General features: G+C 54.4%; 1 long non-coding RNA gene across 1 annotated transcript in view; it reads left to right on the forward strand.

The window, feature by feature from the left end:
• The window catches only part of LOC146424284 (uncharacterized), a 21552-nt gene extending 7712 nt beyond the window's left edge, over positions 1–13840 (forward strand). The window contains exon 3 of the long non-coding RNA XR_014846863.1: positions 13703–13840. This is a non-coding gene — a long non-coding RNA (uncharacterized LOC146424284). The remainder of the gene's footprint in view (positions 1–13702) is intronic.
• The last annotated feature ends 12102 nt before the right edge of the window (positions 13841–25942 follow it).

Here is a 25942-nt window from a genome sequence, read left to right on the forward strand (position 1 = left end):
GCCCAGGAGGTGTTCAAAGGTACCAATGGGAAGAGACCATCGGTGCAGTCCGGCTGGGAGGACACCAGTGACCAAGAGGTGGCATGGGACGGCTGGCAAGATGCAAGCGTCCAGGGCGTGGGACCCAAGGCTTGCAGCGGGAGCACGACGAGCGGCAAGAGGACAAGTGGGACGATGTGAGCCTCCTGGAACTCCTTGAGAAAGAAGCAGAGGCCAGGGAGCAAAGACCAGTAGTTCTTTCAATAGGTGAGCTCCCCATGTCCGTCTCCTTAGAGGCTGGGTTGACCTCCTGTCACTAGAGTCGGGCACCCAAGTGCCCCAGGAGAGCCGCCGTGGCAGCAGCAAGCATCTCCCGGGACTCGTCTGTGCCGCAGGTGTGAGCCATGGAGCAGGACAAGGCAAGGCCCAAGTCGCAGTCCCCCAGCCCCTGGCCTGCCCCGCTGGGAGCCCAGGCCAGCAGCGAGCAGCAGCAGCAGGAGGCAGAGAGGGGTTCGGTCGTGGCACAGCGAGAGACCGAGGAGGGAGCCTTGGCTGGGGAGCTGGAGCTTCCCCAGTGGGACCATGGGGAAGAGGCAGAGATCTCCCCTGGAGAAATACAGCAAGAAGAGAGCCCAGGGCCAGCCTGTGCTGAGCCGCGGCTGATCCAGGAAATCTCCAGCTGGGAAGATGCGAGCGTCCAGGCCATGGGGCCCAAAGCTTGCAGAGGGAGGATGGCGGGTGGGAAGACAACGAGTGAGACGATGTGAGCCTCCTGGAACTTGTCGAGGAAGAAGCAGAGGCCAGGGAGCAAAGAGCAGTGGTTTTGACAATAGGTGGGCCCACCGCCAGAGGATCGGTGCCCGCGGCCAGCCCCGGGCCGGGCCTGCAGATGGTGGCCGAGCCAGAGTGCCCGGCACCATGAGGGAGCTGCACGGGCGGCCTTGGCCTGGCCGTGGCCCTGCGGCCTGAGCCGGCCCCAGCTGCTTCCGAGCATCCCCAGGGCTGTCCCCAGGGCTGTCCCCAAGGCCAAGTGGTGCCCAAGAGTGTGGTGGCCCAAAAGCAGCACCCGTGGGGGTGCTTTGGTGCCTGTGCCTGAAGTAAGGAGCAAAGGAGATTTTGCTTAGAAGACTTGGTGCACTCGCAATTCCATCCAAAAGCCAGCAGTTTCTCACAGGCATTTCGCATCATTTGAAGAAGCGGGTCACAACAAGGGGCTTGAAGCCTTTCCTTTTGCCTTGCCTTTTCTGTCCCAGGGCTGCTCCTCGCCACTTGCGCTGCCTGCGCCTGTTGCAGGGGGGCCGAGGGTGGCCCTTTGCCACACGGGCGCCTTGTGTCAGGGCCCTTGCTCTGTGATGCGGGGCGTGACGGGGCCAAAGGCCCTTGTGACATCAGAGAGCCCCGCCCTGGCTGAGGGAATCCAAGGGGCACTGCAGGGCCCTGCCGTGGCCAGTGCCAGGAGAGCCGCCGTGGCAGCAGCAAGCAGCTCCCGGGACTCGTCTGTGCCGCAGGTGTGAGCCACGGAGGAGAACAAGGCAAGGCCCAACTCACAGCCCCCCAGCCTCTTGGCCAGCTGCCTGGAGGAGCAGGCCCTCAGCGGGCAGTGCCTGGGGGCTATGGGCAGCTCAGTCCTGCCACTGTCAGAGACTGAGGACAGGAGGAAGGGGCCTTTGTCCCCATGCACCCAGATTGGGAATAGCATGTGGAGGAAGAGCTTTCCCCACAGGCAGATGGCAGCGGCCGAGAGCTTTGCCTGGGGGAAGAAGCGACCATGAGAGATTTTCAGCTAGGGCAGGCGGAAATGACAATTCAGCAAGTGTTCCCCTGGGGAGCTGTGAGACACCAGGAGTGGCAGCAGTGGGAGGGAGGCGTGACAGTGCAGTGGGCAGATGGGACACAGCAGCAGCTGTGCCAGTGGGCACAAAGTGTCACAGTGCAGGAGCTGTACCACTGGCACCAAGAGGAGGAGGACAGATGCCCAGAGTTGTCCCCGTGGGAAGAAGAGGAGCCAGGTGTAGAGGTGTGCCAGTGCGAAGGGGAGGGATTCCAGGAAGTGTCTCCTTTGGAAAAAGCTGTGCCAGGCCATGTGCACACACAGGCATGGGAAGAGGACGAGAGAGAGCCTGATTTGTCCGAAGCAGGAGACAAGAACCACCAGGAGCTATCCCAAGAGGACAGTGTCCAAGGGGTGTCCCGTTAGGAAAAAGACAGGCCTGAGCCAAAGCTGTGGTGGGGGGAAGAAAGCATGAGCAGCCCGGCAGGGCTGTCCCACCAGGGAGAAGGTGTCAGTGCCATGCTCTGGGCCCAAGCCTTGGCCACAGAGAAGGACGAGGATGGCCAGCCTTGTGCCCAGCAGGGGCCTGGCTCTCTCAGCACTGCAGGCACCCAGGGCACAGCAGAGGCAGCGGGCAGCCTCGGGCAGCCCCACAGCGGCCCAGGTGGCAGAGGCTGCTGCCACAGCCGGAGCTGCTGAGGAGGACGAGGAGGAGGAGGAGCAGAAGAAGGAGCAGCAGGAGCAGGAGGAGTCCAGCGAACCTCTTGCTGCTCAGGGGAGAAAGGCCCCAGGTTCTCTTGCTCTTAGTGAGGAGGTCCCATCGGCAGGGACAGAGAGCTCTGTCCCTGCCCCACACAGCCCCCCAGGCTGCAGCCAGCCACAGGATCAGAGGCACCTGGAGCCCAGCATGTGCCCCGAGAAGGCAGTAACTACCAAGAACAATCGGACTGGGAAGAGTACACTGGCCAAGAGCTTTCTGGAGAGCAAGGCTCCATTGCCTAGGAGGTGTCCAAAGGCATCAAAGAGAACAGACCGTCGGTGCAGTCCGGCTGGCATGGGATGGCTGGGAAGATGGCAGTGTCCAGGCCGTGGGGCGCAAGGCCTTGTGCTGGGAGAAGGACAAGAGGGATGAGGATGCGTGGGACTACGTGAGCCTCCTGGAACTCCTTGAGTAATAAGCAGGATCCAGGGGGGAAAGAGCAGTCGTTTTTACAATAGGTGGGCTCACCGTGTCCTTCCCGTGGGAGGCTTGGCTAGGGAACCTCTCACTAGTGTCACACCCCTGACTGCCGCTCTGGGCCGCACTTGCCCTTCTGGAAGCCCGAGCCACCGTGGCACACGCGGCCTGTCCCGCCCTGGCCCAGCAGGTGCCCGAGGCAGGGCCCGAGAGCCTGCAGCCTGCCCTGCACAGCCCCCCAAGCCCCGGGGCAGCCCAGCCGGGAGCCCAGGCCCTCAGGAAGCATCCGATTCCCCACAAGAAGTGTGCCTCACACTTCAGGTGGGAGCCGAGAGGGCTGTGAGGCTGTTCTGCTGCTCCTGCCCAGTGACACCACTGGAGGTCTCTTTACATACTTTCCTTTCCTTTCTTTCCTTTCCTTTCCTTTCCTTTCCTTTCCTTTCCTTTCCTTTCCTTTCCTTTCCTTTCCTTTCCTTTTCTTTCCTTTCCTTTTCTTTTCCTTCTCTTTTCCTTTTCTTTTCCTTCTCTTTTCCTTTTCTTTTCCTTCTCTTTTCCTTTTCTTTTCTTTTTTCTTTTCTTTTCTTTTCTTTTCTTTTCTTTTCTTTTCTTTTCTTTTCTTTTCTTTTCTTTTCTTTTCTTTTCTTTTCTTTTCTTTTTCCTTTCTTTCCTTTCCTTTCCTTTGTTTTTCCTTTCCTTTCCTTTCCTTTCCTTTCCTTTCCCTTCCCTTCCCAAAGCTTCCCTTCCCTTCCCAAAGCTTCCCTTCCCTTCCCTTCCCTTCCCTTCCCTTCCCTTCCCTTCCCTTCCCTTCCCTTCCCTTCCCTTCCCTTCCCTTTCCCTTTCCCTTTCCCTTTCCCTTTCCCTTTCCCTTTCCCTTTCCCTTTCCTTTCTTCTTACTCTTTTCTTTTTTCTTGCTCCTTTCTTTTTTCTTACTCCTTTCTTTTTTTTTCTCTTTCCTTTTCTTTTGATTTTTTCTTTCCTCTTCTTTTTACATTTCTTTTTTCTTTAAAATTTTTTCTTCTCCATTCGTATAATTTTTTCCTTTCCTTTCTTTTCTATCTATAAATATCACTCTTTTCTTTCTTTACCATTCTTTTCATTTGGTTTTTTACCTTTTTTTCTTACCTTTCTTTTTTCTTTTCCCTTTCGTTCCTTCCATTCTTTTCTTTTATTTTACCTTCTCCTTCCCTTCCCATCCCGAAGTTTCCCTTCCCACAGTTTCCCTTCCCAATGCTTCCCTTCCCGAAGCTTCCCGATGCTTCCCTAAGCTTCCCGAAGCGTCCCTAAGCTTTCTTCCTCGCTTCCCCCTTCCCTTCCCTTCCCTTCCCCTTCCTTCCTTCCTTCCCTTCCCTTCCCTTCCCTTCCCTTCCCTTCCCTTCCCTTCCCTTCCCTTCCCTTCCCTTCCCTTCCCTTCCCTTCCCTTCCCTTCCCTTCCCTTCCCTTCCCTTCCCTTCCCTTCCCTTCCCTTCCCTTCCCTTCCCTTCCCTTCCCTTCCCTTCCCTTCCCTTCCCTTCCCTGAAGCTTCCCTTCCCTTCCCTGAAGCTTCCCTTCCCTGAAGCTTCCCTGAAACTTCCCTGAAACTTCCCTGAAACTTCCCTGAAACTTCCCTTCCCTGAAACTTCCCTTCCCTGAAACTTCCCTTCCCTAAAACATCCCTTCCCTAAAACATCCCTTCCCTTCCCTTCCCTGAAACCTCCCTTCCCTTCCCTTCCCTGAAACTTCCCTTCCCTGAAACTTCCCTTCCCTGAAACTTCCCTGAAACTTCCCTGAAACTTCCCTGAAACTTCCCTGAAACTTCCCTTCCCTGAAACTTCCCTAAACTTCCCTTCCCTTCCCTGAAACTTCCTTCCCTGAAACTTCCCTTCCCTGAAACTTCCCTGAAACTTCCCTTCCCTGAAACTTCCCTGAAACTTCCCTTCCCTGAAACTTCCCTGGAACTTCCCTGAAACTTCCCTTCCCTGAAACTTCCCTTCCCTGAAACTTCCCTTCCCTGAAACCTCCCTGAAACTTCCCTGAAACTTCCCTGAAACATCCCTTCCCTGAAACTTCCCTGAAACTTCCCTTCCCTTAAACTTCCCTGAAACTTCCCTTCCCTGAAACTTCCCTGAAACTTCCCTTCCCTGAAACTTCCCTGAAAATTCCCTTCCCTAAAACATCCCTTCCCTGAAACTTCCCTTCCCTGAAACTTCCCTGAAACTTCCCTGAAACTTCCCTGAAACTTCCCTTCCCTGAAACTTCCCTTCCCTGAAACTTCCCTTCCCTTCCCTTCCCTTCCCTTCCCTTCCCTTCCCTTCCCTTCCCTTCCCTTCCCTTCCCAAAGCTTCCCTTCCCAAAGCTTCCCTAAGCTTCCCTTCCCTTCCCTTCCCTTCCCAAACCTTCCCTTCCCTTCCCTTCCCTTCCCTTCCCTTCCCTTCCCTTCCCTTCCCAAAGCTTCCCTTCCCTTCCCTAAGCTTCCCTTCCCTTCCCTTCCCTAAGCTTCCCTTCCCTAAGCTTCCCTTCCATAAGCTTCCCTTCCCCTCCATAATTTTTCCTTCCTCTCCCTAAGCTTCCCTCAGTTTTCCTTCCCTTCGCTTCCCTAAGCATCTCTAAGCTTCCCTTCCCAAAGCTTCCCTTCCCTTCAATAAGCTTCCCTTCCCCTCCATAATTTTTCCTTCCTTTCCCTAAGATTCCCTCAGTTTCCCTTCCCTCAGTTCCCCTTCCCTTCCCTTCCCTTCCCTTCCCTTCCCTTCCCTTCCCTTCCCTTCCCTTCCCTTCCCTTCCCTTCCCTTCCCTTCCCTTCCCTGAAACTTCCCTGAAACTTCCCTGAAACTTCCCTGAAACTTCCCTGAAACTTCCTGAAACTTCCCTGAAACCTCCCTGAAACTTCCCTTCCCGGAAACTTCCCTTCCCTGAAACTTCCCGGAAACTTCCCTTCCCTGAAACTTCCCTTCCCTGGAACTTCCCTGGAACTTCCCTGAAACTTCCCTGAAACTTCCCTTCCCTGAAACTTCCCTTCCCTGAAACTTCCCTGAAACTTCCCTTCCCTGAAACTTCCCTTCCCTAAAACATCCCTTCCCTAAAACATCCCTTCCCTTCCCTGAAACCTCCCTTCCCTTCCCTTCCCTGAAACTTCCCTTCCCTGAAACTTCCCTTCCCTGAAACTTCCCTTCCCTGAAACTTCCCTGAAACTTCCCTGAAACTTCCCTGAAACTTCCCTGAAACTTCCCTTCCCTGAAACTTCCCTTCCCGGAAACTTCCCTCAAACTTCCCTGAAACTTCCCTCAAACTTCCCTGAAACTTCCCTTCCCTGAAACTTCCCTTCCCTGAAACTTCCCTGAAACTTCCCTGAAACTTCCCTTCCCTGAAACTTCCCTTCCCTGAAACTTCCCTTCCCTGAAACTTCCCTGAAACTTCCCTGAAACTTCCCTGAAACATCCCTTCCCTGAAACTTCCCTGAAACTTCCCTTCATTTAAACTTCCCTGAAACTTCCCTTCCCTGAAACTTCCCTGAAACTTCCCTGAAACATCCCTGAAACTTCCCTTCCCTAAAACATCCCTTCCCTGAAACTTCCCTTCCCTTCCCTTCCCTGAAACTTCCCTTCCCTGAAACTTCCCTGAAACTTCCCTTCCCTGGAACTTCCCTTCCCTGAAACTTCCCTTCCCTGAAACTTCCCTTCCCTGAAACTTCCCTGAAACTTCCCTGAAACTTCCCTTCCCTTCCCTGAAACTTCCCTTCCCTGAAACTTCCTTGAAACTTCCCTTCCCTTCCCTTCCCTTCCCTTCCCTTCCCTTCCCAAAGCTTCCCTTCCCAAAGCTTCCCTTCCCAAAGCTTCCCTTCCCAAAGCTTCCCTTCCCAAACCTTCTCAAACCTTCCCAAACCTTCCCTTCCCAAACCTTCCCTTCCCTTCCCTTCCCTTCCCTTCCCTTCCCTTCCCTTCCCTTCCCTTCCCTTCCCTTCCCAAACCTTCCCAAACCTTCCCAAACCTTCCCAAACCTTCCCTTCCCAAACCTTCCCTTCCGTCTCCACATCCTTTGCCCAAGTGCTGCCAGAGGCAGTGGAGCTGTCCCAGGATCCCTGCCTGGTTTTGGTCTCCAGGATGACGTTGAGAGGGACACCTGGAGCGCTTCCTAAAGAACTCCTGGTGGGATGGGCTGGGGATTTCTCCTCCCCGGGTGGCTCCTGCTTGGAGCTCTCCGCTCAGTGGAGTCCCGTTTGCTCAGCAGGCCTTTGCAGCGAGTTATTCCCCAGCGTGTGGCTCTGCTGCCATCCCAAATCTGCGGTTTCACTGCCCAGCCTGACTGAGACTGGGGAGCTGCTGGGCATGGCTGGAGAATTTCCCCCAGTTCCCTTCGCTCAGTGCCAAAATCCTGCAGCATCATCGTGTTTACATCTGCTCATTGCTTTGAAAAACAAAATGCTTATTTCAGTTTAAAAATGAAATTCATTGAAGATTGTTACACTTGCACTTCTGATGCACAAATACACAAAATTAGGTAAGTCTTGAGTTACAAAATTAAATTTCTTACAAATTCCTACAAACACAATGCTAATTAATTTATATACAAATATCATTTTTACAAAACCAATTTAATACAAATAGTTACCTCCACAGAGTCTACAAAAACCAAATATACCTGTCTAAATAACCCTACACCTAGAACTAAATACATTCAATCATAAAACTATACAACTCTATACATAGTTACATATAGCTGTATACACTTAAAGAATAACAAAATAAAAATACAGGCATAAGTGTAATTATATATAGGATACAATACATAAAAAAAATATATAAAATACTGCTATTTCCAAATCTACAGATAGCAATCTACTATTCTAAATACCCAGATACCTCTGACTACATCAATATAACTATATTGCTGTATATATATATATATACATATACGCAAATACAAGTACACCACTCTCCTTCTCAGAGAAAACCTTGGCTGTGGTCAGGAGCAGCTCTACATGTACACATGACACAGGTGTACAAGGGAGAGCAAAATCAGAATGTCAACGCTGAAAACAAGAATAAAAATATTTTATTCATTCTCCTGACAATGTGCACAGGCAGGAACATTGTCACATCACCTCATGATGAAGGAAGATGTCAGCGAGAAGCAGACTGTGACATCACCGAGTGCTGGAATGTGACATCTCAGCCCTCACTGCTTATATATGGGCGTGGGCAGAGCCAGGGCCAGGCTGGCTCCGTTCTGAACTCCTACCGAGCGCGACTGCGAGGTGTGGAGGATCGAGCCAGGTTTCTGTGGTGCTGAGTGGTGCCTGTTCTTGGCAGGTGCCAGTGCCAGACCCAGAGCAACCAGCAGTGTTTGCCCAGCCCTGCCTGCCTGGGGCAGCCGGGCACTGCGTGTGCTTGCAGCACTGAAGGGAAACGTCCCCTGCGTTGGACGTGGGGCAGGTGACAGGGCTGTAGGGAGGTGGGAGGGTGTCCTTCTCCTTCCTCCCCTCTCCTGCAGGGTGTGACCCCAGCAAAGGAGAACAGCTCCTGATCCTCAGCCCTCCCCAACGTGCTGCAGAGGCCAAATATGGCCACAGAGACAGGTGGCAACTGTGCCATCTGCCAGGACACCTTTGCTGACGTGGCTTCTGCTCTGCCTTGTGGCCACCGTTTCTGCCGGGGCTGCATCCTGCCGTGGACACACATAAATCCCGTGTGCCCACTGTGCAGAGGAGCAATAGAGACTGTCAGGTTTTCTGATGACGCAGGTGACTATCTGGAGATAGTCATCACAGCCCCTGAGCAGCTGCCAGCGGCCACCAGCCAGGCAGGGAGAGCTCCAGGTGGCCAGGACAGGAACAGTCCCCATCCCCCTGTGCCGCCCCATCCCTCTTCTCCTCAGGAGACACCAGCCCGAGCTGTCGGCGGTGTCCTGCCTCAGGTCTGGGCACAACTTTTCCGTCAGCAAAGAAATGTGCTGCAGATGTGGATGTGCACCAGGATGGAGACCATCTACGGGGAGCGGTGGTGGCTGGCAGAGATCTCACAGAGCTGCATCTCTGCACACTCGCTGTGCCCGCGCTGTGCCTCTCTCTGGCTCGTGTCGCTTGTCCCCGCCAAGTCCTGCCCGCGCCGGGGCCGTTGCGCTGAGGCGTTGCTGCCACAGTCTGCGAGCGGCGATCGACATGGACGAGTCCCCTCTGCCCCCCGGGCTCAGCCCCCGCACCTTCCCCGCCAAGCTGTGGCACCTGGTGAACAGCCCCCGCGTCCGCTCCGTGCGCTGGGACAGCCTGGCCCGGGGGCTGCTCATCGACCGCTCGCTCTTCGAGCGGGAGCTGCTCAGCCCGGCCGGCGCCCAGGGGCCTGCCCCGCACACCTTCCGAGCCACGCGCTTCGCCAGCTTCGTGCGACAGCTGTATCGCTACGGCTTTCGCAAGCTGCAGGGCGATGCCGGCGCCTGGCTCCACTACAGCAACCCCAGGTTTCGCCGGGACCGCCCCCAGCTCCTGCTGCGCGTCAAGCGGCGGAGGGAGGTCAAGAAGCGGCGGCGCCAAGCGGCTGCCGGGCCGGGCGGCTTCAGGCGCCCTCCGTGCAGCTTCCACCTGCTGCACAGGGAGCGGCCGCTGCCGGCCGGCCCCGCCGGGCATCTCCCCAGCGCCGGTGAGAGCACGGGGCTGGGAGCTGCGGGCTTTGGCCGAGGGTGGCGCGGACTTTGGCCGTGGGCACTGCCCGTGCTGGGGCTGCTCAGCGCAGCTGCCCCGGCCGGCCCAGGGGCTGTCTGTCCTTGGGCAAGGCAGCTGTGCCGTGCCGTGCCGTGCCGTGCCGTGCCGTGCCGTGCCGTGCTCCCCGGGGCTGCCGGGGGCTGCGGGACAGTCCCGCCGGGGCTGCGCTCACAGCAGCCTGGCCCGCTCGGCCTGCAGCTGGCCCAGCCCCGCGCCGTGGCTGCCGCTGCTCCTTGCCCGGCCACGGGCACGCTTGGCGAGCTCTCTGTGAGTGCGTGTGAGTGCCGAGGGCTCGGTCGTGCTCAGGGCCAGTTGCAGGGAGCCTCGTGTCCCATTGGAGCTGAGGGGAAAACCCCTGGCAGTTGGGGATCTGGCAGTTGGGGTTCTGGCAGCTGCCTCCTGCCAAGGAATTGCACAGGGACAGTTTTCTGAGACAGTTGAACGAACAGGGGAGAGCTAAATAGACCAGGAATTGGTTGTTTGAAACCCACAGAATATATTTGGTTGCTGTTCTTGCTCACCCTTCTTGGAAGGATCTTAGCTTTTCCCTGGTGGAAGTACAGTTGCTGCCAAAGGAAACATAGCTGAGGAGCAATACTGACCCAGTCTTCCCTTTGCTTCCTTTCTTCCTTCCTCTTCTCCTGCTGCACAGCTGCCTCATGGCAGCATCTCAGTGCTGCCTTGCCTGAGAGTTCCGAGCTGCCTCCAGGCCCTTCCAGGACAAGTCCAGCAGCAACAGCCTCCAGCTCCCCATGGCATGGATGTGAGGAAGAGGAATTACCGATATGGCATCCTGATGTGGTTCTGCGGAAACTGAGGGAGATCAGGAGATCCGTGTCTGAAAGGAATCAGGTAACTCCATTGGATGTCAACGAAAGGAGGTGGACTGATAGCTTTGAATGTTGTTGTATGGCTGACAAAGAGAGGTTTGTTGAATTGAATTTATTTAATTATCATTTAGTTATTTAATTATTCTGCGTGAAGCAAAATTTCTAAAAGAAGAGAGAATGAAAAAGTCACCCCCCTTCAGTGAACATGTAGGGTGTGAGCCTGTGTTTGCCAAGTCTGGGTGCTCATTTACCTGGGAAGAATCCCTAGTGCAAGGGCATCGTTCATGGTGATGATTTTTAGGTTCTAAGAGACTTTGTTTGATGTAAAATAACAGACGAGTGTTTGGAGAATTGCCCCTGGAGGCAAAGTCTCCCGAGCAGGGAGGGGCATGCGAGAGGAGCCTGTGTTACAGCACCAGCTGTGGGCTGTGCCTCCTTTTGGCTGGAAGGCCAAGGCAGAGCCAGGGCTGGGCTGCAGCTGCTGCTGCTGTGTGAGCCCTGCCGTGCGTGTAGGCGCTGCCAGAGCCGTGTGAGGGGATGTGCTGCAGCTGCAGCTTTCTTGTGCTCTCAGCAGCCTCCAGTCAAGGTTCTGTATGGGAAATCCTCAGCTGGGCAAACCGGCCAGTCTTGCTCTTTGGGTTCCGGAGCTCAGGCACCTTCCTCTTGGGCATCTCTGTGCCAAGAGATGTGTGTTCCCATCCACTCCTGGCAAAGCTGCAGCCTGGATGAGGCTGTTGTGCTCAGGGCTGTGGAGGGAGGAGCACATCCCTGTGCCAGGAGCTGGCAGGACTCTTTCCTTAGTGCCCACGTCATGTGTTCAGTGTGGCCCCCACGTTCAACCTTGTCAGCTTTGGCAGCTTTTGGATGTGTTTGAGAAGTCAATCTTCTCCCCTGTTGAAGGCATTTGGGAGCCAGACTTCCTGTGTGGGAAGAAGGGATGAAGTGTGTGAGCCATGGAGTTGTTGAACCAGGTGCTTTGTGTAATTGGCAAGAACGGTTTATTTCTTTGTCTTTTTCCTTCAAGGACAGCACTGGTGTCACCCCAGAGCCTTCAGGAGGGGAGCCTGAGAACAAGGATCCAGCAGAGAGAGCTTTGCCTGGCACTGTGAGCCATGGGAACAGTTCTCTGGAGCCCGAGGAGCTTGGTAAGGAGAGAGCCCAGCTTGGTTTTGAGAGGTCTGAGGTGGCTGCTGTGAGCCTGCCTGTGGCAGGAAGGGAGATCAGAGGAGCTGAGTTGTTGTCTGCAGGCTTGATGCTTCCTGGTGCCTTGAGCTCAAACAGGGCACTGGCACAGCCTCCCTGCTGGAGCCCTGCCCTGCACGCTTGTCTGGTGGCACTGACCCTGAGTCCTGGGGTGTGGCAAGAGAGCAGAGAATAAAGCTGACCTTCTGGCACTTGTGTCACCAAGCTGGCTGTCCCAATTTGGTTCATAACTCAGCTGACAGCACCTTTCAGCTTCAGCCATTTCAGTGAGGACTGAAGGCTCTCTGTCAGCACAGAGAAAGAACAAGGCTGAGCTTCTCTGTGTGAGCTGGGACTGTGTGTGTTTCAAGCTCTCCTTGGTGCCTTTTGCACTGCGAGTGCTGAGACTTTCTTGGGATACTTCAATACTTTACACAGATTGGGAAACTTGGAAGGATCCCTGTTCTTTAAAGTGCAGGCTTCAAATGCCCAAGTTAGAGTCTGCCTTTCAGGCCATATTTAACCGTACCTGATAGAAGTACAATTGCTGCTAAAGGGAAATGTGCACAAGAGCCAAGATTGACTCAGTGTTCCCTTTGCTTCCCAGATACTCGTGTCCTATCCACCTCTCCAGAAGGGCTGCCCTGTGTGGGAGGAAGAGACAGAGACAGAGCCTATGAACATCAGGAAGGTGTAATGTCTCTGTCTGTAATAACAGCCATAGATGTATATAATTTCTATTTATATGTTTTCATAGTAGTAATTGTAGATCTGTATAGATAAATTTTGATATGTAGTTGTAGATGTATATAGCTTCTATTTTATATATGTAGGCATAGAAGTGCATAGTTTCGTTTACACATGTGTAGTTACATTTTGATATATATAGTTCTAGTTATTAATGGGTATAGTTATATTTATAATTCAGGGGTATATACAGGTTTAGATACATAGATTGCTATTGGTATAAATATAGGCTGCTTTTTAACCACTTTCTCTGCTTTGATTCCTCTCTCACCTCTTGCTTTTCTCCCTGTGCCCCCTCTGTCCCCTCTTCCCATGCTGGGTCCGAGCTGGCAGCCGGGCCGGGCGGAGCAGCAGTTGGAGCCCCAGGTGTCCCTGCAGCGGTGGGAGCAGCTGGTGTCCCCCGAGGAGCTGCTGAAGGACGGTGAGACTGAGGGGCTGAGGGGGCTGAGGAGAGGTGACACTGAAGGGATGGAAATGTTGAGGTCGTGGTGGGGCTGAGGGATGTGGGAGAGCAGAGGGGATGGTGGGGATGGAGGGAACCTAGGAGAGCAGGGGGGAGCTGTGGGGCTGAGGTGTGTGGAGGAGCTGATGGGGATGGTGGGGGCTGAGGGGACAGGGAAGTGGTACAGTCTGAACTGGGTGGGGGTGTAAGGGGACAGGGTGGGTTTAAAGGGACTGAGTGGGGTGAGAGGACTGTGGGGGTCTGAAGGGCCTGGGAGGCTGCAGGTTTGCTGAGGGGATGGCAGGGCTGAGGGGATGGAGGGAGCCAGCAGGGAGCTCAGAGGGGTCCAGGACTGCTGCTCTGCCAGGCCTTGGAACCAATTTCAGAGCCTCCACTTTTTCCACAGCTGCCCTGAAAGTCCTCGAGAACATCGGAGAGTGACAAGAGCCATCAGGGAGAAGCTGAAGGGCACCAGCAAGAGCAGTGAACAGGGAGCTGCTGCTGCTGCCACCCGAGAGCCTGGGTGAGGCCACAGGGCCGCTGAGGCAGGCTGGGCTGAGGGTGGCGCGGGCTTTGGCCGTGGGCACTGCCCGTGCTGGGGCTGCTCAGCGCAGCTGCCCGGCTGGCCCAGGGGCTGTCTGTGCTTGGGCAAGGCAGCGCTGTGCCGTGCCGTGCCGTGCCGTGCCGTGCCGTGCCGTGCCGTGCCGTGCCGTGCCCCCCGGGCTGCCGGGGGCTGCGGGACAGTCCCGCCGGGGCTGCGCTCACAGCAGCCTGGCCCGCTCGGCCTGCAGCGTTTTCTTTCTCACCCTGCTGGGGAGGCTCTGAGATTTTCTCTTCCCTCACACAAGTGGAGGTGCTGCCCAGGGAAATGTCCCAATACTGACTCAATGTTCCCTTTGCTTCCCAGATGTTCCATCTGCTGTCCCAGTCCAGGAGGGCTGCGCTGCACAGGAAGAAGAGACAGAGGGAGAACATGTGAAGATGGGGCTTCTGAAATTCCTTCACATATATTTATAGATTTATATAATTATGTATAAATATATGGATATTTTGATACGTAGATTGGTGTTTGTATCGGTATATTTCTAATTCTATTTCTATTTATTTATGTCTGGTTTTAATTTTATGTCTGTGCTAAGTTTTAATAATATAATATAATATAATATAATATAATATAATATAATATAATATATATCTATTATGTAATAAATTAGTGTTTTTACACTAAAGTTGATATTTGAATATTTTTTGATTGTGTGGTTTTAGAAATCTGTAATAAATTTAAATCTTTAACTTATCTTGATATTTGTGTATTTGTGTATCAAGTGTAACAATCTTCAATAAATTAAAATTTTTATCTGAAATAAGCATTAAGTTTTGTTTTTCAAAGCAATGAGCAGATGTAAACACGGTGATGCTGCAGGATTCTGGCAGTGAGTGAAGGGGACTGGGGCAAATTCTCCAGCCATGCCCAGCAGCTCCCCAGTCTCAGTCAGGCTGGCAGTGAAACGGCAGATTTGGGATGGCAGCAGAGCCACACGCTGGGGAATAACTCGCTGCAAAAGCCTGCTGAGCAAACGGGACTCCACTGAGCGGAGAGCTCCAAGCAGGAGCCACCCGGGGAGGAGAAATCATATACAATGAAACAGAGGGAGAAAATGTGGCAAAACAGATGTGTGGATACTCTGGGTGTGTGGTAAAATGCTCTAAATCTGTGCTGTCTAGGTACATTGTCAGCAAAAATAATTTGTTAATAACTTAACACCATCCATGAAAGATGAATGACACTTTCCCCTTTTTTTGGAAGTGCAAGATGTCCTTATTCCTGAGAAGTTTTGCCCTTCAGCACCTCCAACACTCACAATAAATAAAAGGCTTAGGTACTACCCATTGTCCCCATGAATGAAACCAGCCATGCCCTGGTGACAGCCTTTGCAAAGTCTTCCCTCCTCCTGTCCCCACATCTCACAAACAGAACCATCCCCTTCCTGCCCAAAGTGAGCCTGAGGTGAGTGAGGGCTTCAGGAACTCAGGAGGCTGCAATACCACCACAGGTAGGAAGGTTTTGGAAAGCCTTTTATGAAGCATCAGTAAACTCTGGATTTGCCAGTCTTCCCCTGGAATAATGTTCTACTCATGAATGATCTTGGAGGACACTGTGCCTCCAGCTCACACAGATTTCACTGTCAAGTTTGGGTTTTTTCTTGGCTGGAATAGGAGAAAGTGAAAATTGTAATGTTTAGAGTGAAATTTCAGCTTTGGTGTAGCTGGATTTGCACCATTATTTGCTTTGCAAAGTAGAGTAAAAGCTTCACATTCCCAACAGAAGCTAACTGGCAGCCCACACAGAGAGCTGAAGGAGGCCCAGGTGGGCTTGCTGCATGCTGGTCCAAGGGGAAAGTTGGAACCAAATCCCCTTTTCTTGCAGATTGAGCCTCTGTGTCTTGCTGTCTCCAGGGCAGTCTGGGGTAAGACATGCTAACCCAGCCAGGAACTGTGGATATGTGAGTTCTGACAGCGACCTGCTTCTCCAGAGTGAGGGACAAGGCCAGCCCCAAAGCCAGTGCTGAAAGGTGTTCTTGGTGCTGGAACAGGCCAGGCTGGCCTTGTGCAGGGATGGCCTGCAAAGGGGACCTTCCCACCTTGGGCTGCTGGCAAAGGGCAGCTGGTGGCCTTCCTGCAAATGCTTCTTTTGTCCAGCTCTTGCAAATGTTCCAGCCAGCATCAATTCCTGCTGCTCACACCAGCCCCTTTCCAAGCAGGAGGAGTTTTGTGGAGGCAGCCTGACAGCTTAGTGGCAGGAGAATAAAAGACTCAGCTGCATGTTGCAAAAACAGGAAAAGCAGATCCTCCTGCAGCAGCAGGTTGGAGAGTCCCACGTCCCCTCAGCATCGTGATGTCACTGTCACTGTCCTGTACCCTCTGTGCCCTGAGCCCAGGAAATGTCACCCTTTGGCACCACCAGTGACAAGATTTCTGCTTTGGCCAGACACTGCATTGTCTCCAGGCTCCCCTGGGCTCTGTCCAGCCCAGACAGCTCCAGCCCTGGGGCAGCTCTCTCCCAAGCAGGAGAGCACAGCCTGCTTTGGTGCAGCTTCTCTTGAGCTCACAGTGCCAGGAGCTGCTTTGTGTGGGGTGAAGCCCCACGGCTGCACTGCTGCTGGAGTAGAGTGCAGGGACAGCACAGGGACAGAGGCCAGCCCTGGGCACAGGTCACTGCAGGGTCCCTCAGCTTCACGGAGTACAGACAGCTCTGGAGACAACAAAAGCCCAGAAAATCTGCACAACTGGCAACCAGGGGGATACAAAGGAGCTTGTGGGCAGACTTTGAGAAGAAAACCTATAAAAGCAAACTCAGGTGGACCTGAGGCCAGGTTGGCAGGAAGGGCTTACCAACATCAATGGGTTCCTCCTCCCAGCGAAGAGGAGGAAATCCCAACCAAATCCATCTCAGACCTCCCAGCAAGAGACCCAGGACACCGAGGGCTCCCGTGAGCCCCAGACTCTGGCTGTGAGCTGTGGCTCCTGGGAAAGCATTTGAAGGGCCAGCAGAGCACAGAGAGGTGCTGGGAGTGTTTCTGTATTCCCTTCTCACTGCACTGCTGGGGCATTTCAGCATCAGTTCATCCCAGGGCTGTGTGAGTGGCACAAGTGCCCCACATGTAACTCCATTGTCGTATGTCAATAAAATTCCTGCACATACTCATAGCCGAAATGCGTGACATTTTACCAGGCATCTCCTTTTTCTTTTTGAAATCAATCAATTTAAAGGGTGTGATGGTGATTTATTTGATTTAGACATTTATTATAAGCATACTGAGGTAAGAGTTGCCACTAAATTTTGAGCCAATACCATAATTATAGAAAGCACTCCCTAATGAAGTCAAGAATTATCTATTGTTTTCATGTTTGCACATGATATTTGAGTTGCCTTTCACTTATTCCAATACAACAGAGAATATTCCAAATCTTTTTAGCATTTATCTACAATGTGCAGCAATCTTTTCATTTAAACCTTACCTGCTCTTTGAGACCAAAATATATATACACCGGCTGATCAACAAAAATACCCAACAAATCAACAAACAAATTGTAGACAACATGATACTGAAGTTCTAGCTAAAACACATCTGTGAGGAGCCAATTTGGTTTTGATTTGTCTCAACACTGATTGTCAGACACCCGTGAGGGAGGGATTGCACATGTGCCACTTGCAGCAGGCAGCTAGGAGAGGATGGCTGAAAGCCTTGTCTCTGGGGAGACTTTGCCTGGCAACCATTTCTTGTCTCACATGGACAGGCAGTCAGCAGGGGACAACCAAGGACACTGTACCCTGCAGAGACATTGTCCGGCCAGATGGTGAAAGGTCTCTCCATCAATGGACTGCAGGCAAATGCTGGACTGGGCCAAGGGACTCCTGTCAGCAGGCAGACCTTGGGAAGGGCCAGGGGCTATAAAGTAACTGTGTCACAAACTCGTGGGCTTGGTGACTCTGGGCCTTTTTCATGTCTTGTCTTTTGTGGGTTTGGAGCTGTGGCTTTGTGCTTGGGGCCTTTTGTGTCCTGTCTTTTGGGCTTTTTGAGTCTGGGGTCCTTTTGTGTCTTGTGGTTTTACTTTGGTTGCAGGCTCCTGAAGTCTGTTTCAGTTCTCAGATACAACATTGTCCCAGTAGACATAATTTCACCCTAGACCATCGGTTTGAAAAGGACTCCTTGCAGTTCCCCATAGTGGAACACGACAAGTGGCCATGCAGAGAGTGGAAGAGACATTGGAGCATGGATAAACCATCCTGTGACAAGCCCAGCTGCCCCTGCTACCCTCTCTGTCTTTGCCATCTGCTGTCCTGGGTCTGTGCAGCTGCAGATTTCCTGTGGGAAGAGGTGCTGCTGCCATGGCCCTCAGCCTCAGGCTGTGCCCCACAGGACATGGGTGCCACAGTGGGCCATGAGGGGAAGGGCAAAGGCACCAGGAGGCTGAGGAAGCACTGCCCAGAGACTGTGTGAGGAAAAAACAACCAATTATATATTTATTTCCTAACTAAAGAGTTGAAAGAGCATTGCTACTCCTACTGGCGGGGAGGCCTCTTGCAGGGGTGGGGAGATTCCTCAGGCTCAGGGGCTCTTCGCTTTGGGGCATGCGGAGGATGGCTTCCCTTCCCTTCCCTTCCCTTCCCTTCCCTTCCCTTCCCTTCCCTTCCCAAAGCTTTCCTTCCCCTCCTTAATTTTCGTTCCTTTCCCTAAGCTTCCCTCAGTTTCCCTTCCCTCAGTTTCCCTTCCCTAAGCTTCCCTTCCCAAAGCTTCCCTTCCCTTCCCTTCCCAAAGCTTCCCTTCCCAAAGCTTCCCTTCCCTTCCCTTCCCAAACCTTCCCTTCCCTTCCCAAAGCTTCCCAAAGCTTCCCTTCCCAAAGCTTCCCTTCCCAAAGCTTCCCTTCCCTTCCCAAAGCTTCCCTTCCCAAAGTTTCCCTTCCCTTCCCAAAGCTTCCCTTTCCAAAGCTTCCCTTCCCTTCCCAAAGCTTCCCTTCCCAAAGCTTCCCTTCCCTTCCCAAAGCTTCCCTTCCCTTCCCAAAGCATCCCTTCCCAAAGCTTCCCAAAGCTTCGCAAAGCTTCCCAAAGCTTCCCAAAGCTACCCAAAGCTTCCCAAAGCTTCCCTTCCCTTCCCAAAGCTTCCCTTCCCTTCCCAAAGCTTCCCTTCCCAAAGCTTCCCTTCCCAAAGCTTCCCTTCCCTTCCCAAAGCTTCGCTTCTCTTCCCAAAGCTTCCCTTCCCTTCCCAAAGCTTCCCTTCCCTTCCCAAAGCTTCCCTTCCCTTCTCTTCCCAAAGCTTCCCTTCACTTCCCTTCCCTTCCCAAAGCTTCCCTTCCCAAAGCTTCCCTTCCCAAAGCTTCCCAAAGCTTCCCTTCCCAAACCTTCCCTTCCCAAACCTTCCCTTCCCTTCCCAAACCTTCCCTTCCCTTCCCAAACCTTCCCTTCCCTTCCCAAAGCTTCCCTCCCAAAGCTTCCCTTCCCAAACCTTCCCAAACCTTCCTAACCTTCCCAAACCTTCCCTTCCCAAACCTTCCCTTCCCAAACCTTCCCTTCCCTTCCCTTCCCAAAGCTTCCCAAAACTTCCCTTCCCTTCCCAAAGCTTCCCTTCCCAAACCTTCCCTTCCCAAACCTTCCCTTCCCTTCCCAAACCTTCCCTTCCCAAACCTTCCCTTCCCAAACCTTCCCAAACCTTCCCAAACCTTCCCAAACCTTCCCAAACCTTCCCTTCCCAAACCTTCCCTTCCCAAACCTTCCCTTCCCAAACCTTCCCAAAGCTTCCCAAAACTTCCCTTCCCTTCCCTAAGCTTCCCTTCCCAAACCTTCCCTTCCCAAACCTTCCCTTCCCTTCCCAAACCTTCCCTTCCCAAACCTTCCCTTCCCTTCCCAAAGCTTCCCTTCCCAAAGCTTCCCAAAGCTTCCCTTCCCAAAGCTTCCCAAAACTTCCCTTCCCTTCCCAAAGCTTCCCTTCCCAAAGCTTCCCTTCTCATCCCAAAGCTGCCCTTCCCTTCCCAAAGCTTCCTAAAGCTTCCCTTCCCTTCCCAAAGCTTCCTTTCACTTAGCTTCCCGAAGCTTCCCTTCCCGAAGTTTCCCTTCCCTTCCCTAAGCTTCCCTTCCCTTCCCTAAACTTCAGTTCCAAGCTCTGTGCCCAAGCCTTGGCCGCAGACATGGCCGAAGATGGCCAGCCTTGTGCCCAGCAGGGGCCTGGCTCTCTCAGCACTGCAGGCACCCAGAGGGGAGCAGAGGCAGCGCCTGCCCTGCCCAGCACCTCTCCTGCCCCGGGCAGCCCCATGGCAGCTCAGCAGGCACACTCTGGTGCTGCAGAAGAGGAGATGGAGGAGGAAGGAGGAAGGAGGAGACCCACAAAACTCTGGCTGCACAGGGAGAAAAGGCCCCAGGTTCTCCTGCTTTCATTGAGGAGGTGCCATCGGCAGGGACACAGAGCCCTGTTCCTGCCCCACACAGCCCCCCAGAGGAGCCAGCCAGAGGAGCAGAGGCACCTGGAGCCCAGCATGTGCCCCGAGAAGGCAGTAACTACCAAGAACAACCAGACTGGGAAGAGTACACTGGCCAAGAGCTTTCTGGAGAGCAAGGCTCCATTGCCCAGGAGGTGTTCAAAGGTACCAATGGGAAGAGACCATCGGTGCAGTCCGGCTGGGAGGACACCAGTGACCAAGAGGTGGCATGGGACGGCTGGCAAGATGCAAGCGTCCAGGGCGAGGGACCCAAGGCTTGCAGCGGGAGCACGACGAGCGGCAAGAGGACAAGTGGGACGATGTGAGCCTCCCGGAACTCCTTGAGAAAGAAGCAGAGGCCAGGGAGCAAAGACCAGTAGTTCTTTCAATAGGTGAGCTCCCCATGTCCGTCTCCTCAGAGGCTTGGGTTGACCTCCTGTCACTAGAGTCGGGCACCCAAGTGCCCCAGGAGAGCCGCCGTGGCAGCAGCAAGCATCTCCCGGGACTCGTCTGTGCCGCAGGTGTGAGCCATGGAGCAGGACAAGGCAAGGCCCAAGTCGCAGTCCCCCAGCCCCTGGCCTGCCCCGCTGGGAGCCCAGGCCAGCAGCGAGCAGCAGCAGCAGGAGGCAGAGAGGGGTTCGGTCGTGGCACAGCGAGAGACCGAGGAGGGAGCCTTGGCTGGGGAGCTGGAGCTTCCCCAGTGGGACCATGGGCAAGAGGCAGAGGTCTCCCCTGGAGAAATACAGCAAGAAGAGAGCCCAGGGCCAGCCTGTGCTGAGCCGCGGCTGATCCAGGAAATCTCCAGCTGGGAAGATGCGAGCGTCCAGGCCATGGGGCCCAAAGCTTGCAGAGGGAGGATGGCGAGTGGGAAGACAACGAGTGAGACGATGTGAGCCTCCTGGAACTTGTCGAGGAAGAAGCAGAGGCCAGGGAGCAAAGAGCAGTGGTTTTGACAGTAGGTGGGCCCACCGCCAGAGGATCGGTGCCCGCGGCCAGCCCCGGGCCGGGCCTGCAGATGGTGGCCAAGCCAGAGTGCCCGGCACCATGAGGGAGCTGCACGGGCGGCCTTGGCCAGGCCGTGGCCCTGCGGCCTGAGCCGGCCCCAGCTGCTTCCGAGCATCCCCAGGGCTGTCCCCAGGGCTGTCCCCAAGGCCAAGTGGTGCCCAAGAGTGTGGTGGCCCAAAAGCAGCACCCGTGGGGGTGCTTTGGTGCCTGTGCCTGAAGTAAGGAGCAAAGGAGATTTTGCTTAGAAGACCTGGTCCACTCCCAATTCCATCCAAAAGCCGGCAGTTTCTCACAGGCATTTCGCATCATTTGAAGATGCGGGTCACAACAAGGGGCTGGAAGCCTTTCCTTTTGCCTTGCCTTTTCTGTCCCGGGGCTGCTCCTCGCCACTTGCGCTGCCTGCGCCTGTTGCAGGGGGGCCGAGGGTGGCCCTTTGCCACACGGGCGCCTTGTGTCAGGGCCCTTGCTCTGTGATGCGGGGCGTGACGGTGCCAAAGGCCCTTGTGACATCAGAGAGCCCCGCCCTGGCTGAGGGAATCCAAGGGGCACTGCAGGGCCCTGCCGTGGCCAGTGCCAGGAGAGCCGCCGTGGCAGCAGCAAGCAGCTCCCGGGACTCGTCTGTGCCGCAGGTGTGAGCCACGGAGGAGAACAAGGCAAGGCCCAACTCACAGCCCCCCAGCCTCTTGGCCAGCTGCCTGGAGGAGCAGGCCCTCAGCGGGCAGTGCCTGGGGGCTATGGGCAGCTCAGTCCTGCCGCTGTCAGAGACTGAGGACGAGGAGGAAGGGGCCTTTGTCCCCATGCACCCAGATTGGGAATAGCATGTGGAGGAAGAGCTTTCCCCACAGGCAGATGGCAGCGGCCGAGAGCTTTGCCTGGGGGAAGAAGCGACCAGGAGAGATTTTCAGCTAGGGCAGGCGGAAATGACAATTCAGCAAGTGTTCCCCTGGGGAGCTGTGAGACACCAGGAGTGGCAGCAGTGGGAGGGAGGTGTGACAGTGCAGTGGGCAGATGGGACACAGCAGCAGCTGTGCCAGTGGGCACAAAGTGTCACAGTGCAGGAGCTGTACCACTGGCACGAAGAGGAGGAGGACAGATGCCCAGAGTTGTCCCCATGGGAAGAAGAGAAGCCAGGTGTAGAGGTGTGCCAGTGCGAAGGGGAGGGATTCCAGGAAGTGTCTCCTTTGGAAAAAGCTGTGCCAGGCCATGTGCACACACAGGCATGGGAAGAGGACGAGAGAGAGCCTGATTTGTCCAAAGCAGGAGACAAGAGCCACCAGGAGCTATCCCAAGAGGACAGTGTCCAAGGGGTGTCCCGTTCGGAAAAAGACAGGCCTGAGCCAAAGCTGTGGTGGGGGGAAAGAAAGTATGAGCAGCCCGGCAGGACTGTCCCACCAGGGAGAAGGTGTCAGTGCCAAGCTCTGGGCCCAAGCCTTGGCTGCAGAGAAGGACGAGGATGGCCAGCCTTGTGCCCAGCAGGGGCCTGGCTCTCTCAGCACTGCAGGCACCCAGCAGAGCAGAGCAGACACTGGGTCATGATCTCCTGGTCTGGTCCATGCACACAGAGAGTGTACAGGATGGCACTCTGTGCGCTCCTTGCCCACCGCCACTGCTCCCTGTAGATGGTCTCTGTCCTCTGGTTCAGCCAAGTCTCCAGGGGCTCCAGAAGTTCCCGTTGTTGACGGAAATGTTGTGCCCAGACCTCAGGCAGGACACCGCCGACAGCTCGGGCTGGTGTCTCCTGAGGAGATGAGGGATGGGGCGGCACAGGGGGATGGGGACTGTTCCTGTCCTGGCCGCCTGGAGCTCTCCCTGCCTGGCTGGTGGCCGCTGGCAGCTGCTCAGGGGCTGTGATGACTATCTCCAGATAGTCACCTGCATCATCAGAAAACCTGACAGTCTCTATTGCTCCTCTGCACAGTGGGCACATGGGATTTATGTGTGTCCATGGCAGGATGCAGCCCCGGCAGAAACGGTGGCCACAAGGCAGAGCAGAAGCCATGTCATCAAAGGTGTCCTGGCAGATGGCACAGTTGCCACCTGTCTCTGTGGCCATATTTGGCCTCTGCAGCACGTTGGGGAGGGCTGAGGATAAGGAGCTGTTCTCCTTCGCTGGGGTCACACCCTGCAGGAGAGGGGAGGAAGGAGAAGGACACCCTCCCACCTCCCTACAGCCCTGTCACCTGCCCCACGTCCAACGCAGGGGACGTTTCCCTTCAGTGCTGCAAGCACACGCAGTGCCCGGCTGCCCCAGGCAGGCAGGGCTGGGCAAACACTGCTGGTTGCTCTGGGTCTGGCACTGGCACCTGCCAAGAACAGGCACCACTCAGCACCACAGAAACCTGGCTCGATCCTCCACACCTCGCAGTCGCGCTCGGTAGGAGTTCAGAACGGAGCCAGCCTGGCCCTGGCTCTGCCCACGCCCATATATAAGCAGTGAGGGCTGAGATGTCACAATCCAGCACTCGGTGATGTCACAATCTGCTTCTCATTGATGTCAAACTTCATCATCAGGTGATGTCACAATGTCCCTGCCTGTGCACCATGTCAGGAGAAATAAGAAAATACTTCTTCTTGGTTTCAACTTCGACATTTCCATGTTGCTCTCCCCTGGCCACCTGCATCATGTGTCCATAGCCCTCTGTCTCATCCCTGCTCCTGATCCTGCTCCAAGGTTTGCTGTGAGCAGCAGAGTGATGGGACTCATCAGCATGGATTGCCTCTGTCTGGAGTACTCCTCCTCCTGTCACTGCCTTTCCCTGATGTTGTGGTTTGATCCTGGCCAAATCCCAGGCACCTACATCATGTGCTCTCTCTGCTTTCTCCTGCCGCAGCTGTGCAGAAGAGGGAAAATACCAACAAACACACAGGACTCATGAGTTGAGATTAGGAACCAGTGGGAGGACCCACTGAGAAAGCGCAAAACAGACTAAAGACTTAAGGTTGCTAAGTGAATAACCTAAACAGAGTCAGAGGATGATAATGAGAAGTAAAATAAGCTCTTAAGACGATGTTTTGCTCACCCCCCTCGCTCCTAAAACACCATTTCTCCACTCATGCCCCTTCTTCCTTCCCACCAGCAGCACGGGGTGGGGGGCAGGGTATGGGGGTTTTCTTTGGTCAGTTCATCACCAAAATGTCTTCTGCTGCTCAGGGAGAGGAGTCCTCTACTGAGCCATGGGCCACTCTCACAGGAGACAGTCCTCTGAGAACTTCTCTGGCATCCAAAGAAGGTCCCAAATCTCATGAGCAGCAGTCTGCCCGAATCTGCTGCAACATGAGTCCTTGTCCACGGGGCACAGACCTCCGAGCCAAAGCCAGGCTGTTCCATTTTGGGAGCAAGGCCTTCCTCTCTGCTGGGACTCCCAGTGGATCACAGCTTCCTCCAGGCATCCACCTGCTCTGGCGTGGGCACCTCCCCACGGGCTGTGGGTGCATCTCTGCACCCCCGTGGACCCCATGGGCTGCAGGGGGACCACCTGCTCCCCCAGGGTCATCACCACAGCCAGCAGAGAGATTTCAGCTCTGGCCTGGAGCACCTCCTCCCCCACCTTCTCCCTGACCTTGGTGTCTCCATGTTGTTTTCCCCTCACATTTTCTCACCTCCTCCTCCTCCTCTGTCTAAAAAGAAGTGCATGCTCACATTGTTTTGATTTCTTCTTAAATATGTTTTCATAAAGGTGTAACTAACATCTCTAATTGGCCCAGGCTTGGCCAGCAGCATTTCCATCATCTTCAGAGCCATCAGAAACTGTCTCTGCTGGACTTGGTGCAAAACTTCCAGAACATTCACACAGGACACACAGGAGCCATTTTTGTGTCCCTCCCCACTCCTCAGACACTTCTTCACGCCTACCACAATAACTTTTGAAAGGTCCAAATTTCTCCCAGATTCCTTGATGATGTTCTCGGCTAAGCAAAACCACCACAAGGCCCCATCAGGTCCCACGTGAGGCCTCAACCACAGGCCCTGAGCCCAACATGACCCGTAGATGAACCAATATTCTATGTATCTGATCATTAATCAAGTATTATTAGCAAGTGGATCTTTGTATCTACTCACTGCTGAAACAGGTATTTACCTTTCCACATTCAGAATCCAGACAAGTCCACATCTGGCCTTGTATGGGGCTGAAGGATCCAAGACAACTCCCTTGGCTCCTCCTGGAGCCCTGGCCAGGCTTTGGGAGAAAACCAAGAGGAGAATGGAATCAGATGTTTCCACAGGAGAAGTCCTGTCAGCTTGGTCATTCTGCACTGTAAAAGCTGGGCTGCTCTCCCTGTGCACTCGGAAGTCTCGTGGACAGCAAAGGTGGCTAAAGCACAGGATTTCCCAGGTACAGCCGTGCTTCGCCAGGGCTTTGCTGGGACAGCTTCCCCCAGCTGATGTGTGGGTCTGGATGAAGGGGAAAGTCATTATAAGAATATCTGGTGAGGTATGTTTCTTCATCACTAGAGGCAATCTTTTGTAGTAAAGAGCAGGTGCATTGCTTAGCTTATCTTCTAGTTGGGCACAACTTCTCTGTCAACAAAAGTTCTCCTGGACCCTGTGCAGACTTGGCTGTGCAGCAGGATGGAGACCATCTATGGGGAGAGGTGGTGGGTGGCAGAGAACTCACAGAGCTGCATCCTGCACACTCTCTGTGTGCATGGGCCAGACCAGGAGATCACGACCTAGTGTCTGCAGGACATCCTGGAGGAACACACAGTGCCACTGGTCCAGGGCACCATCGACATCATTGTGAGGCAGTGCAGAGAGGAGGCTCAGAGGCTTCTGTGCTCCCATGCTGCTGTGGATGAGGATGACAGCCCAGCAGCCAGCAGCAGCTCCAGCTTCTCCAGCAGCTCCAGCAGCTCCAGCAGCTTCAGCAGCTCCAGCAGCTTCAGCAGCTCCATCTTCTCCTTGCCTTGGATGGGGACTCCAGCCAGCAGCCCTGCAGTCTCAATGGAGGAGGAAGAAGCTGCTGTAACAGAGGGGGCCCACCCCAGGGGTCACAGGCACCCCCGAATTGTGGCTGTGTCTGCAGGGTTGGACCAGTCCCAGGAGGAGCCAGAACAGGAGTGGGGATGGTGGTAGGTCCCTCTGCCCCGAGCAGCAGGCCCACACCCTCTGCATCAGTATCATGTTGTCTACAATTTTTTTGTGGATTTGTTGGGTTTTTTTGTTGTTGAT

Source organism: Lichenostomus cassidix, chromosome Z (assembly GCF_008360975.1).
Source record: "Lichenostomus cassidix isolate B80296 chromosome Z, HeHo_3.0, whole genome shotgun sequence".
Lineage (NCBI taxonomy): Eukaryota > Metazoa > Chordata > Aves > Passeriformes > Meliphagidae > Lichenostomus > Lichenostomus cassidix.